A 14,959-nucleotide genomic window follows, 5' to 3' on the forward strand; every position below is an offset into this window, starting at 1 on the left:
GATCTGCAGATTCAACACAATCCTTATCAAACTCTCAGCTGCCTTTTTAGTAGAAATGACCCTCGATTTTATAAGGAAGTATGAGAGAACAAAAACCATCCAAATAAATTTGAAAAAGAGCAAAGTCTGAGGACACACACTTCCTGATTTCAAAACTCACTACAAAGCTACAGTTACCAAGACAGTGCTACCAGCATAACAATAGACAGAGATCACTAGAATAGAATTGAGGTTCCAGAAATAAATGCATACATTTATGGACGATTGAGTTAGCAAAGGTGCCAAGACAATTCAATGGGAAAAGAATCACCTTTTCAACAAATGGTATTGGAATAACTGAATACCCACATGTGGAAAAACGAAGCTGGGCCCTTACCTCACGCCATCTACACGAATTAACTCAGCATAGATTAACAGAATGCAAGAGCCAAATGTAAGAGCTAAAACTATAAAACTCTTAGAAGAACACACAGGAGTTGATCTGACCTCAGATGAGGCAATGATGTCTTACATATGATGCCAAAAGCATAAGTGAGCAAAGGAAAAAAGATAAGTTTAACTTCATCAAAACCAAAAACTTTTATGCTTCAAAAGGCACTCTAAAAAAGGGAAAAGATGACCCATAGAATGGGAGAAAATATTTGCAAATCATATATCTGACAAGGGACTTGTCATAATAGAATAAAACAACCTAATTTTAAGAGGAGTAAAGGATATAGATATTTCTTCAAGAAAGATACACAAATGACCAGTATGCACATGGAAAGCAGCTTGATATCATTAGCCATTAGGAAAATGCAAATCAAAGTAAAATGAACTTCAATGAGGTCCCTAGAGTAGTCAAATTCATTAAGTAGAATGGAGGTTGCCAAGGGCTAGGGAGGGAGAATAGGAATTTATTTTTTAATGGGGCCGTCAGAGGCATTTGAACCAGAGCCACTCCATTTTGAATGGGGTCTGGGTAAAATAAGGCCCTACTGCATTCCCAGGAGGTGAAGGCATTCTTAGTCACAGGGTGAGACGGGGGTTCAGCACAAGTCATAAAGAGCTTGCTGATAAAACAGGTTGCGGTAAAGAAGCTGGCCAAAGCCCCCCAAAACCAAGATGACCTCTGGTGGTCCTCACTGCTACACTCCCACCAGCACCGTAACAGTTTGCAAACGCCATGGCAATGTCAGGAAGTTACCCTAGATGGTCTAAAAAGGGGAGGCATGAATGATCCACCCCTTGTTTAGCATATCCTCAAGAAATAACCATAAAAATGGGCAACCAGCAGCCCTCAGGCTGCTCTGCCTATGGAGTTGCCATTCTTTCATTCCTTTACTTTCTTAATAAACTTGTTTCACTTTACTCTGTGGACTCACCCTGAATTTCTTCTTGCATGAGATCCAAGAACCCTCTCTTGGGGTCTGGATCTGGACCCCTTTCTGGTAACAGCGTCAGAATTTCAGTTTGGGATAGTGAAGAAGTTCTAGAGATGGATGGTGGTGGTGTTTTTACAACGATGTAAGTGTACTCAGTGCCACGGAACTGTACACTTAAAATGGCTAAAATGGTAAATGTTATGCTCTGTGTATTTTCCCACACAAAAAAACCCCAATTCATTCCCACTAGAATGGATAAAATTGAGAAGACAGAAAAAAAACAAAACACCAGGCACAGGCAAGGATGTGGAGGAAATGGCACCCTCATCCACGGCTGATATGGTATAAACATTGCAGCCACTTTGGAAAAGTGACAGTTCCCCAAAAGGTTAAACATGGGGCTACCAATTAGCTACTCCCTCCTAGGGGTACACCAGGGAAAAATCAAAACACACACATATTCGCAGCAGCATTCTTCATAATAAACTAAAAGTAGAGGTGAAGGAAGACCTCTGTCCCGGCTCAGAGGGACATGGGAGGGGTGGCAGGGTCCTGTCCCCGGTGGGCTGAGGGCAGCCACATTGGCTGCAGGGTGCCCGGCAGCATCCCTGCCATGTGAGGATAGGAAGGCCACCCTCGGGCTCTCCAGAAGCTACCAGGGAAGGGCAATGAACGGAACAGGCTTTGTACAATCTTAGGGTGTGTCCACCACAGAAGTTGGCACTGTCCCACACCAACATCCAGGAGCAAAATCAGTGCCACTAAACCGTCACTTCAGTTCTGCATATCACCCCAGAGCTCCCAGACACAGGGGTACTCAGCAAGCCCCCACAAATTCCAGCTGTCTGCCACTTGAGCTAGTAACCAGGCCCCTCTGGAGACGTCAGCTTCCTCGGCCACAGATCTGAGGATGAGTATCCCCGAGCCATGGGGCGTTAGGGGCAAGAAGGGCATTCCTGGTTCCAGAAATGCATGGTGCTTATTGCAAAGGAGAGCTGGCCAGCTCATGCCCACATTGGCCTAAGAAGAGTCCTGGCTACCGTTTTCTGAGCGATCACCGGGTGGCAGGTTCTGCACTTCATGAGCCTCCTGGAAGGCACAGGAGCTCCATCCTTCTTCAGCTTCTGCCCGTGGCCCTGCCCTCGACCCTGGGATGTCACCTCCTTCCCCCTGGGGAGGTAGCAGCTTCCTGCTGCTGACCTCTGGGTCACCTCCCAGTCCCGCTGGGCTCCTCAGCTCTCCTGTCATGGGCAACACAGTCAGCCTCTCCAGCTTGAGTACCCACGTGGTTCTCCTCCATGTTCTGCTTAGATACTGTCGCAGTTTCTTGTGGCTGCTATCAAAGCACCACAACCTTAGGCGGCTAAGACAACAGAAAGTTCTCTCTCCCGGGGGCTGAGGTCTGAATCAAGGTGTCGGGCAGAGCTGTGCTCCCTCCGCAGCTCTGGGAGATTTCTTGGCCTTTTCCAGCCTTTGGTGGCTGCCATCAAGCAGTCCTCGGCATTCCTGGCCTGTGGCTGTATCCCTCCCATCATTGCCTCTGTCCTCACACAGCCCGTTCTGTGTGTGTTGGGAGCAATCTCCCTTTGTCTCTCTCTTACAAGGACCCCTGGGAGGGCATTTAGGTTCTCCCCACATAACCCAGGATTACATCATCATCTCCAGATTCTTAATCACATCTGCAAAGGCCCTTTTTCCAAATAGGGTAGCATTCATATGCTGAAGCTTTAACCCCCAACATGGCTGTATCTGAGAGGGGGTCTTTAGGAGGTAAAGTCAAATGAGGTCATTAGAGTAGGGCTATAATTCAATGGGACTTTAAGAAGAGAAAGAGCAGCTGGGAATGGTGGCTCACGCCTGTAATCCCAGCAGTTTGGGAGGCCCAGGTGGGTGGATTACCTGAGGTCAGGAGTTCAAGACCAGCCTGACCAACATGGTAAAACCTCGTCTCTACTAAAAATACAAAAAAAAAAAAAAAAAAAATAGCTGGGCATGGTGGCAGGTGTCTGTAATCCCAGCTACTAGGGAGGCTGAGGCAGAAGAGTCGCTTGAACCCTGCAGGCAGAGGTTGCAGTGAGCTGAGATCACGCCATTGCACTACAGCTTGGGCCACAGAGCCAGACTCCATCTCAAAAAATAATGAGAGAGATCTCTTTCTCTCTCCACCCTGCGAGGACACAGCAAGAAGTCAGAGTCTACAACCCAGGTGAGGGTCCTCACCAGAACCCAACCATGCTGGTCCCTGATCTCCGACTTCCAGCCTCAAGAACTGTGAGAACATGAATCTCCACTCTTTAAACCTCCCAGTCTGTGCCAGCACATAGTTCATTTTACCCATCAGCTGGAACAGCCATGGTGCCCAGATTAAGCATTAATTCTGGGTGTGTCTGTGAGGGGGTTTCTGGATGAGCCTGGCATTTGATAGTGAACTTGGTAGATTGCCCTCCCCAGTGGGCAGGCATCCCCTCATTCTTCAAGGTCTTGAATAGAACCAAAAGCAGAAAGAGAAATTTATCCATCTGCTCCTGCCTTTGTGTCTGGGCTGAGACATCTCATATCCTCTTGCCCTTGGGCTGCTGTTGACACCATCAGCGCCCCTGCTTCCCAGGCCTTCAGACTTGGACTAAACTACAGTGTGGGCTTTCCTGGTTCTCCAGTTTGCAGACAGCAGAGTAGGACTTCTCAGCCTTCATAATCACGTGAGCCAGTCCTCATGAAACTGCTGTCCCTCTATCTTGCCTGTTGGTTCTGTTTCCCTGGAGGGCACTGATATGCGTATATGATATACAGCATGAGCAGTCCAATCCTTTCCTCATCTGTCTCCAACCTCTTCTATCATCTTTCAAACAGCTCAAGTCACTACCATCTTGGAAAAAGCAATCCTGTTCAACCTCTTCGCCCTCTCCATCTCTACGCCTCTTCACTGCCACATTTCTCTAAAGAATGGCCTGGCCAGGCAGGGTGGCTCACACCTGTAATCCCAGCACTTTGGGAGGCCAAGGCAAGTGGATCACAAGGTCAGGAGTTCGAGACCAGCCTGGCCAATATGGTGAAGCCCCGTCTCTACTGAAAATACAAAAAATTAGCCGGGCATGGTGGCACGCACCTGTAGTCCCAGCTACTCGGGAGGCTGAGGCAGGAGAATCACCTGAATCTGGGAAACAGAGATTACAGTGAGCCGAGATCACACCACTGCACTCCAGCCTGGGTGAGACTCTGTCTCAAAAAGAGAATGGCCTGGAACATATATTTCTACTTTCCCACTTCTTTCTCACACCACCACCACTCCCATGTGGCTTCCTCCCTGCCCACTGCACCAACCCTGGGAAGCCAGAAGAACTGAACTGGAGGGAAGAGATGTAACCTGAATGCCTTAACCCAGAGGCTGCTCATAGCTCGTTGGCTCACCCCATATTGGTCACACCAGGTCACATGGTCACATCTCACTGCACAGGAGGCTGGGAAATGTAGTCTTTGGCTGTGATGTGGTTTGGATGCTTGTCTCCTCGAAATTTCATGTTGAAATGTGATCCCCCATGTTGGAGGTGGGGCGTAGTGCAAGGTGTTGGGTCATGGGGGCAGATTCCTCATGAATGGTTTGGTACCCTCCATGCAGTAATGAGTGCCTTCTTGCTCTGTGAGTTCATGTGAGATCCAGTTGTTTAAAAGAACTTGGAACTCTGGCTGGGCGTGGTGGCTCATGCCTGTAATCCCAGCATGTTGGGAGGTCGAGATGGGTGGATTTCTTGAGGCCAGGAGTTCAAGACCAGCCTAGCCAACACAGTGAAACCCCATCACTACTAAAAATACAAAAATTAGCCAGGCATGGTGGCTCATGGCTGTAGTCCTAGCTACTAGGGAGGGTAAGTCATGAGAATTGCTGGAACCCAGGAGGCAGAGGTTGCAGTGAGTCAAGATCACACCACTGCACTCCAGCCTGGGTGACAGAGTGAGACTCCGTCTCAAAAAAAAAAAAAAAAAAAAAAAAAAAAAGATAAAATAAAATCCTGAAACTCCTTCCTTACTCTCTCACTCCTTCTCTTGCCATGTTCTTACCATGTGATACTCCAGCTCCCCCTTCATCTCCCACCATGATTGGAAGCTTCCTAAAGCCTCCCAGAAGTTGAGCAGATGCCAGTGCCATGCTTGTGCAAGTCTGCAGAACTGTGAGCCAAATAATAGACCTCTCTCCTTTATAAATTACCCAGTCTTAGGTATTCCTTTACAGCAATGCAAAATGGACTAACACAGGCTGGCATCCAGCTGTCCACCCTAGACTTGGAGAGTTGTGTTACTAAATGGACAAAGAGAGTCCATGGAAGGATTGTCCACAGCCAATCTCCACCACACCGGCCTAGATTCATCCTGAGCTCAAAGAAACTCCTTGGAAGCCTCATGGGACCCTCAAAACTCAACATGTACAAAACTGACCTCTGCCCATGCCCCCCCCCCCACCCTGCCATCCCCACACTCCTGGTCTTCTTGCAGGTTCCCTGGCTCCGTGAGTGACCCACAGCTGCTCAGGCACCCAGAGGACCCTCGCCTCACTGTGGTACCATTCAGTCTTACCTCCTCAATCTCTCTGAGCTCTGTCCACCTCTTTCTACAGCTAATGCTCCTGGTCTAAGCCACTCTCACCCTCCCCAGGCCTATGGATACCCTCATTCCTTTCTTAACACCTTCTTTTGTCCCCATATAGCCCATTCTCCAGCATCTTTAAAAAGACAACTCTCAGGCCAGGTGCCATGTCTCACACCTGTAATTCCAACACTTTGGGAGGCCAAGGCAGGCGGATCACTTGAGGCCAGGAGTTCCAGACCAGTCTGGCCAACATGGCAAAACCCCGTCTCTACTAAACAAAAATACAAAAATTAGCCAGGCATGGTGGCGGGCGCCTGTAGTCCCAGCTACTGGGGAGGCTGAGGCAGGAGAATGGCTTGAACCCAGGAGGTGGAGGTTGCAGTGAGCTGAGATTGTGCCACTGCACTCCAGTCTGGGCAACACAGACTCGGTCTCAGAATATAAAACATTTTAATTAAAAAAAGAGAAAAAGACAACTCTCAACGCCTTGCTTAAAACCCATGAACTATTGCTCCTAGGATACAATTCAAATGCCCTCCATGGGCCCTGTAAGATTTGATCCCTGCCTTGCCCACTCTCCCGGCGTCCAATCCTGGCTCCTGCTATAGTCACATTGGTCTCTTTCAGGTCCTCCAAGACATCTGCCCACCATAGGGTCCTCCTGCCTGGCCAAGAATCCTATGCACGCGCACACACACACGTATACACATGCAGACATATGCACGCACACCCACGCATGCATGTACACACCCCTCTACCAGCTCCTACTCAGCCCTGAGAGCCCAGCTTCAGTATCATTCCTCACTGTCTCCCGTCAATCTCCCCACTAGGCTCTTTTTATCATAGCTCCTTGTGTTCCTGTGTGGCACCCATCCCCGCTGCAGTGAGCCAATCACCTAAGCACTCATGGGTTACGTCACTGCCGCCTCTCACACCTAGGGCCACCCCTTCTGATCAGCACCATCACTCTGGAATCTGACACTGTGTCTGGCCCACAGCCGGCCTTTGATAAACATCACTGAAGGGACAGCAGCTCTGGGAAGCCCTGTTGGAAAGACTCGTCTAACCTCACCTTAACCAGTGATCCCCAAACTTGCTTGGCCGTGGAAGCCTTCTTTAAGTTTGTTTCTGTTTGGTTGTTTTTTGTTTGTTATGTTTGGTGTGTGTGTGTGTGTGTGTGTGTGTGTGTGTGTGTGTGTGTGTGTGTTTTGTGTGATGGAATCTCCCTCTGTCACCCAGGCTGGAGTGCAATGATGTGATCTCTGCTCACTGCAACCCCCAGGTTCAAGTGATTCTCCTGCCTCAGCCTCCAGAGTAGCTGGGATTGCAGGCATGCACCACCACATCCGGCTAATCTTTGTATTTTTAGTAGAGACAGGGTTTCACTATGTTGGCCAGGCTGGTCTCAAACTCTTGACCCCAAGTGATCCACCCACCTCAGCCTCCCAAAGTGCTGGGGTTACAGGCATGAGCCGCTGCACCTGTCCTGCTAAATCAAGTTTATCCTAAAGCTGCCTTCTTACATATTTTCAGTTTGGTCTAAAGGTTTCTCTGTATGTAGTGAGCTATAACCTAAATAGAGTCATAAACAGACTGTAACCTACTCTTGTGCCAATCACAGGGTTTTGGCCAATCAAAGACGGCCGACTGTTCAAACCACGTTCAAGTCCAACATGGAGCTGTAACCAATCCTGCTGGTCTGTGCCTCACTTCCATTTTCTACCTATCACTTTTCCTTCTTCTGTCCATAAATCGTCCACCACGCGGCTGCCCTGGAGTCTGAGCTTACTCTGGCTTGGGAAGCTGCCCGATTTGCAAATTGGTCTTTGCCCAATTAAACTGTTACATTTAATTTGTCTAAGGTTTTTAACACCTGAAGTCTTATCACTACTCTGAGGAACAGTTTGAAGAACACTAGACCAAGGTCTCAGTGGGTCCAGCTCCCACTGGAGCTGTGCTTCTCTGGGGTCTCCGAGTTCAAGGGCTCCATGATAGATGCAGGAGGCAGATAAGCGGGAGGTCCCCAGAGAATCTCCAACCTGCACTCTGGTTGGACCGGGTGGAGCCACAGGAGGTTCTCGCTGTTTGCATGCGGGAGGTAAGACTGGCCTCTTTAGTCCCTGGATGTGTGGCCCGGAATCAATCTATGAGGTGGGGGGCCTGTTAGCGCGGCTCCCTCTCACTTTGCTGGGAGTTTTTTATTTTTCATTTTTGCCCAATAAATTCCGTTCCCCTCCTGCTTCAGTGTGTCTGCGTGCCTAATTTTTCCTGGTCGTGTGACAAAAGCCTGGTTTTAGCTGAATGAAGGAGCTAAGTTCTGCAACACCAAGACTGGGACATCTGTTGGTGACATGGTGACCTGAAGGGAGTTGGGGATGTAGCCCCTTGAGCCTCAAACTGCAGCACTAGGGCTCTGCCTGGCATTGCAGGAGGCTTGAGGGATGTGGAGAAACAGCTTCCAGCTGCCCTGATATCACACCTGAGGACCCTGCGCAAAGAAGATAGAGAAGGACCCTCACTTTCCAGGAGCACAGCCAGCTTTTTGGGGTGGATGCACCACGCTGTCCACAGGGCAGCAGAAACATCAGGCCCTCAGGAAGTGGCGAGAGCAGTGGGGACAGAGTATGACAGGCAGATAAATCTTGGGAACCCCAAACTCGCTAAGCCAAAGGGAAAAGTCAAGCTGGGAACTGGACCATGCGCTCCCATTTTTGTTCCTAAGTGAGATGGCTGCAAGATAAGGCCACACACCTCCCTCACATTGCGCCCACAAGGAAATTCCCCTTTAAATACTGAAGCCCTCAAAATCATCAGAGAAAGGCATCACCTTGCCTCCCAAGCACGTGTCCTTAACTTTTGCAAATAAACCTCCTGAAATGATTTCATTTTCCTCAATTGGCAGGAGCTTGCTGTGTTTCTCTTCCTGACTGGGCGTTGGACTGGTGTGTGTAGGGTTGTCTGGCTTCAGTCCTCCCCGCCAGGGCCACCAGCCAAGGAACCCCTTCACTCATTTTTTTAAGTGAAATTTCTTGTGAGCCCCACGATCTTTACCCTAAAGGGTTTCTGTTAAATTTCACCATGGCAATGTCAGTTGATAGCTTACCTTCACAGGTGTCGGGGAGACACTGCACTGACTGAGACATCCCTCTGCCCACCTGAAGCAAGTGCATAGCTGATTGCTTCCTCTGCCCCATTGTCTACGTTAATCTTAGGTAACAATGCAGATTCACCAAGCCAGACAAAGGCATGAATGACTATTTTCCCCTACCTCCCTCTCACATGAAAACTGTGTATTTCTGGCTGGGCACAGTGGCTCACACCTGTAATCCCAGCACTTTGGGAGGCCGAGGCAGGTGGATCACTTGAGGTCAGGAGTTCAAGCGCAGCCTGGCTAACACGGTGAAACCCTGTCTCCACTATGACTACAAAAAAATTAGCTGAGCATGGTGGTGTACACCTGTAGTCCCAGCTACTAGGGAGGGTGAGGCAGGAGAATCACTTGAACCCAGGAGATGGGGGTTGTGGTGAGCTGAGATTGCACCACTGCACTCCAGCCTGGGCAACAGAGTAAAACTCCATCTCAAAAAAAAAAAAAAAAAAGAAGAAGAAGAAGAAGAGAAAGAAAATTGTATTTCTCAATAGTCTGCCCTTTTCCCTTTAAATATTGAAGCCCTCAAAATCATCTTCAGAGAAAAGCATAGACCTGCCTCCCAGGCGTGTGTCCTTAATTTTGGCAAATAAACCTCCTGAAATGATTGAGATTCACCTGGCTCATTTTCCTCGATTGACAGGCACTTGCCTCATGTTTCCCTTCCTGGCTGGGTGTTGGATTGGGGGCAGGGGAGTGGGTGCCTGGCTTCAGTCCTCCCTGCCAGGGCCACCAGCCGAGGACGCCCTTCACTCTTTTTTTGCTTCTGTCAGTCACAGCCCACATCGAGGTAGGGCCGGGATGAGCCGAGAGAACTCAGTTGTCCCCCGGGGCAACACTTCCTCCCAGCTGAATCAACTTGGAAGGCAAATTTCATGAAGACATTACCCACCATTAAAGAAAATCGCAGGTCCCTTTCCTGCCGCCGGGGATGCTTACAGACAGGAGAGGCCGGGCTGTCTGTGTTTCCTCAGGCTCCCCACCTCCCTCCGTCTACTGGGGCCCTGCCGCGTGTCCTCCTGCTGCGTTCCCAGCAGAGGAACAGGAGGTGGCCTTTGTCCTCCTGCCCAGGCGCGTCCTTACCCTTGAAGTTGGGTGGAAAGGGAGGGCCGGGCCTGAGCAGTCAGGCTGGCCAGGTAGACGACCCTTCCCTTCAGGGGCAGGACACCGCGGCCAGAGAAGTCCCTGCCAGCCAGGTTTCCAAAGGTCACAGCAAGGGTACACGCTGTGGAGACCCGGGAACCTTTTCTGTTTAGGAGTTTCTGCACACAGGTCCTGAGGGTGAGGCCCCCAACAAAGCACAGAAATGCATGGATTCCAAGCCATCCAGGCTGGGAAACAGTGTGGGGTCTCTGGAGGAGTTTGCCTCCGCCCACACAGGGAGACGTACCTGGGGCACAGGCAGTGGTCACAGACACACCTCATGTAGACTCAGAGAGATAGGGACAGACCATACACGGGATGTTGCAACCGGGGAAAGAGCCGAACTTGATCCCAACACCACCCTGCAGATGGGGACTTACAGCCATGAGCAGCGAGGGGTCAGTGGATGGAAAATTGCTAAGAGGAGAACTTCAAGGGGGGCTTCTTGCTAAAGGCAGACCAAGGACCTGGATATGGCCAGGGGAAAGGAGAGGTGCTGAGGAACTCGATCAGATTTCAAGGGTTGGGGTGACTCAGTAGGATTCTCTGCTGAGACTGGCGTGGGCAGGCTGAGGACAGGGCTCGAGAACGGAGGCCTTATCAAAAGGGGGTTCAGTGGGCCAGGCGCAGTGGCTCACACCTGTAATCCCAGCACTTTGGAAGGCCGAGGCGGGTTGATTGCCTGAGGTCAGAAGTTTGAGACCAGCCTGGCCAACATGGTGAAACCCCGTCCCTACTAAAATACAAAAATTAGCCGGGCGTGGTGGCAGGCGCCTGTAATCCCAGCCACTTGGGAGGCTGAGGCAGGAGAATCGCTTGAACCAGAGAGGCAGAGGTTGCAGTGAGCCGAGATCGCACCACTGCACTCCAGCCTGCGTGATAGAGCGAGATTCTGTCTCAAAAAAAAAAAAAAAAAAAAGAGGGCTCAGCAGAGTCTGCCTGAAGTTGGGTCAAGGAGGGAGCCTTTTGTCAGGCCTCAGCATAATAAGGGGGTTTTGAATTTGGGGGAGGAGGAAAGGTAGATTCTCAGGACTCCAGGCAGGGCGCGTCCCTCCCCTGGGGTGCGGTCTGGCTCCCGGGGGTTGGTGTCTGTGTTCTCAGCCCTCAGTAGGAACCCTTCCACTTCACATGGGCTGCCTGTGATGTCAGCATCGCCAAGCCCTGTCCCTCCTGCCATCTCCCCATCCGCACATTCTGTGTCCACCGCAAGCACCTTCAGGTGGCATCGGTCCATCTGACGCGTGCTGAGAAGGCGGTCCAGCCCGCAGGCATGGGGCTGCCCCTCCCTGCCCTTCCACTCCGCTCACACAGTCATGCTGTGATTATGCTGAGAACTGACAGCACCTGCAACCTGCATTTTTATTAATTAGATAACACAAGTCTTCTATAATTTTCATTTTTATTCCCCATCCCCCCCCCCCCACCACCACTCCACTTAGAGCAGAGGTTCTCAGAGTGGGGCCCCTGGGCCAACAGCCTCTGCATCAGCTGGATTCTCGTTGGGATCACAGAGCCCGGGGCCACCCCAGGGCCACCCCAGATTGTGGGGCAGCGATCTGTATTTCACAGGCCCCCAATGGACTCTGATGCAGGCTAAGGTTTGAGAGTCACTGATTTAGAGTAAAATTTTGGTTTCTGTTTTAAGCAAATTCACTGAAAGTAGCCAGTTATCCTTGTTAAAAAGGCCCTCAGTGTTTCCCTATTTTAGGGGTCTTGCTGTCTGCCCAGGCTGGAGTGCAGTGGCACAATCATACCCCGCTGCAATCTTGACCTCTGGGGCTCAAACCAACCTCCCACCTCAGCTCCTGAGTAGCTGGGACTACAGGGGCACACAACCATGCCTGGCTTTTTTTATTTTTTAATTTTTTGAAAGAAAGGGTATTTCTATATTGCCCAGGCTGGCCTTGACTCAAGCAATCCTCCCATCTCAGCTTCCCGAGTAGCTGAGACTACAGGCCCTTGCCACCATGCCTGGCTAATTTTATTTTTTGTAGAGACAAAAAGTAAGACTCACGTTGTTGCCCAGGCTGGTCTCAAGCTCCTGGTCTCAGGCAATCCTCCTGTCTCGGCCTCCCGAAGTTCTCGGCGCGCAGGTATGAACCCCCACGCCCAGCCTTCCCTGCTTTATGGTCATTCACACCTGAGGCCTGAGTTGCCTTCAACAAGCCCCACGGGTTACCTGAGTGGCAGGTGTAACTTAAGGCTGAGGTTCTCTGCTTAGCCACGGGCAGAATCACCTGGGGCGCTTTGAGAATTAAGGGCACTGGAGGGTTGGGGCCAAGCGTGGAGGCTTTCAAAGCACCTGTTTGGGTCCAAGTACAGACAGGGCGGGGAATCTTTGCTCCATGGGTCCACGCTCCTCAGAAGTGACCCTTGCTGCTCTGGGTCTATTTCAGCAGAACCATCGCCAACCAAACAAATGAGAAATCAGGGCGGATTGGACTCAGAGACAAATGCTTTCCGGTGAGCAGCCAGGCACACAGCAGAACGATAGAGGAGCGCTCAGAACTCGGGAGTACCTGTCACCTCTGCCATGGCGGCTGGGCTCGCTCACGGTGACTGTTTCCCTAGCAGGAGAGACCTTGGCTGTGACCCTGCAGCCTGTGCCTCCTGCTGCTGCAGGGAGAGGGAGTGCCCGGCGCCTACCTGGGCTTTTCCGGGCCGTCCATCCGCTCATCATGCCCCTTGCCCCAGCTCACTTCACATCTTCGCTGGGTGGGGATTCAAGGACAGGCTGGGCTCTAGGAGGTCAATGGTCCCTCCCCGGGCTTCCAGCATGTTGTAGCTCAACTTCTACCAGACACCTGGAAATACCAAATTTCTTTCCTTAAAGGGACAAAGACCCCTTTTCTTTGGAATATATATATATATATATATTTTTTTTTTTTTCTTTTTTTTTGAGACAGAGTTTCACTCTTGTGCAGGCTGGAGTGCAATGGTACAATCTCGGCTCACTGCAATCTCCGCCTGCCGGGTTCAGGTGATTCTCCTGCCTCAGCCTCCAGAGTAACTGGAATTACAGGTGTGCACCACCACACCCAGCTAATTTTGTATTTTTTGTAGAGACGGGGCGGGGGGGGTTCACCATGTTGGCCAGGCTGGTCTCGAACTCCTGACCTCAGGTAATCCACCTGCCTTGGCCTCCCAAAGTGCTGGGATTACAGGCGTGAGCCACTGTGCCCGGCCCTGGAATATATTTTTTTAAACCCTAAACTGTATTATAGAATAATCTCTTCCTCAGTGACTTGGTTTATAATATATTGGGGAAAAAAAACTCTATGATGAAAATCAAGTGCTGTAAGTTAAATATCTGAGTCCAAATGATGTCAAAAAGCGGCAAGGCACTGGGCTTCCCCCATTCAGATAGCACCCTCCCCTTCCTGCCCCGCGCTTCTGTTGACCTTTGGTCCTGTTTGCAGGAAGCTCTCAAGTTTAACTCTGAACTTGAAGGGAAGGAAGGGAGTGAACCACATGGCCCTGGGGTCGGGGCCTCTGGCCGAAGGGCGCTCAGCTTGGTCTGTAAAATGAAATGTGTTTTGAATGTCATGAGTCAGGAAAAAAGAATTTGAGCGCAGTCTGGAAATGAAATTTCCTGCCTGTGGTTTGACTCACGTCTGTCTGTCGCGAAATCTACCCCAAGGACATTTATTCCACTGTGACAGGGCTCATCTCAGGAGCACCAGACTCCTGCGGTGGGGAGGGAAGATTATCCGCGCTGCAGAGACTAGCTGGCCTCCGGAGGCCTCCTCCTGACCCCGCGTCAATCACCGCGGTGGATGGCGCAACCCAGCTTTGGGAATTAATTACCCAAGGCGCGTTTCCGTGCAGTCTGGCCTCCCTCCCTGAAGGCTTCTTAAGCAATAGGGAACTAGGAGGAGTTGAGACCAGCCTGGCAAACGAGATGAAACCCCATCTCTATTAAAAATACAGATGGGGGCAGGGCGCGGTGGCTCACGCCTGTAATCTTAGCACTTTGGGAGGCCGAGGCAGGCGGATCACTTGAGGTCAGGAGCTTGAGACCCAGCCTGGCCAACATGGTGAAACCCCGTCTCTACTAAGAATACAAAAATTAGTCGGGCGTGCATGCGCCTGTAATCCCAGCTACTGGGGAGGCTGAGGCAGGAGAATCGCTTGAACCCAGGAGGCGGAGATTGCAGTGAGCTGAGATCACACCACTGCACTCCAGCCTGGGTGACAGAGGGAGACTCTCTCTCAAAAAAAAAAAAAAAAAAAAAAAAAAAAAAAAATATATATATATATATATAGATAGATAGATAGATAGATAGATAGATAGATAGATGGGAACGAGGAATCGCAACAGTCCTTACTGCCTTTCTTGTCTTGCCTGGCTAGTGCTAAAGTATGTTGAGGAAGGAAAAAAATTATTTTTTACGATTTCAAAGTTAGTTTTATTTAGAAGTTTTATTGAGGACTAGAGACCGACCACAGCCTGGGAGAAGTCTTTTAGAGGGGGTTTTTGTCGGTCTATTTTGAAATAGTGTTTTAATTTACAGTTTATATACAGGTAGTGGGGGTTTAGTAGGTGTAAAATTATATTAAAGCTTGGGTATAAGAGTATATCTGGTTGTAGATTATAGAATAATTATTAAAAATGAAAAATAAAATCCTAAGCCCCACCACCAACTGAATGAACCCCCTCTTGGCCAAGTTGACCACACAGTCACCTGAAAAATTGAATTCCCAGCCCGATCTCCCAGGGAGG

This window comes from Pan troglodytes, chromosome 19 (genome assembly GCF_028858775.2).
Source record: "Pan troglodytes isolate AG18354 chromosome 19, NHGRI_mPanTro3-v2.0_pri, whole genome shotgun sequence".
Lineage (NCBI taxonomy): Eukaryota > Metazoa > Chordata > Mammalia > Primates > Hominidae > Pan > Pan troglodytes.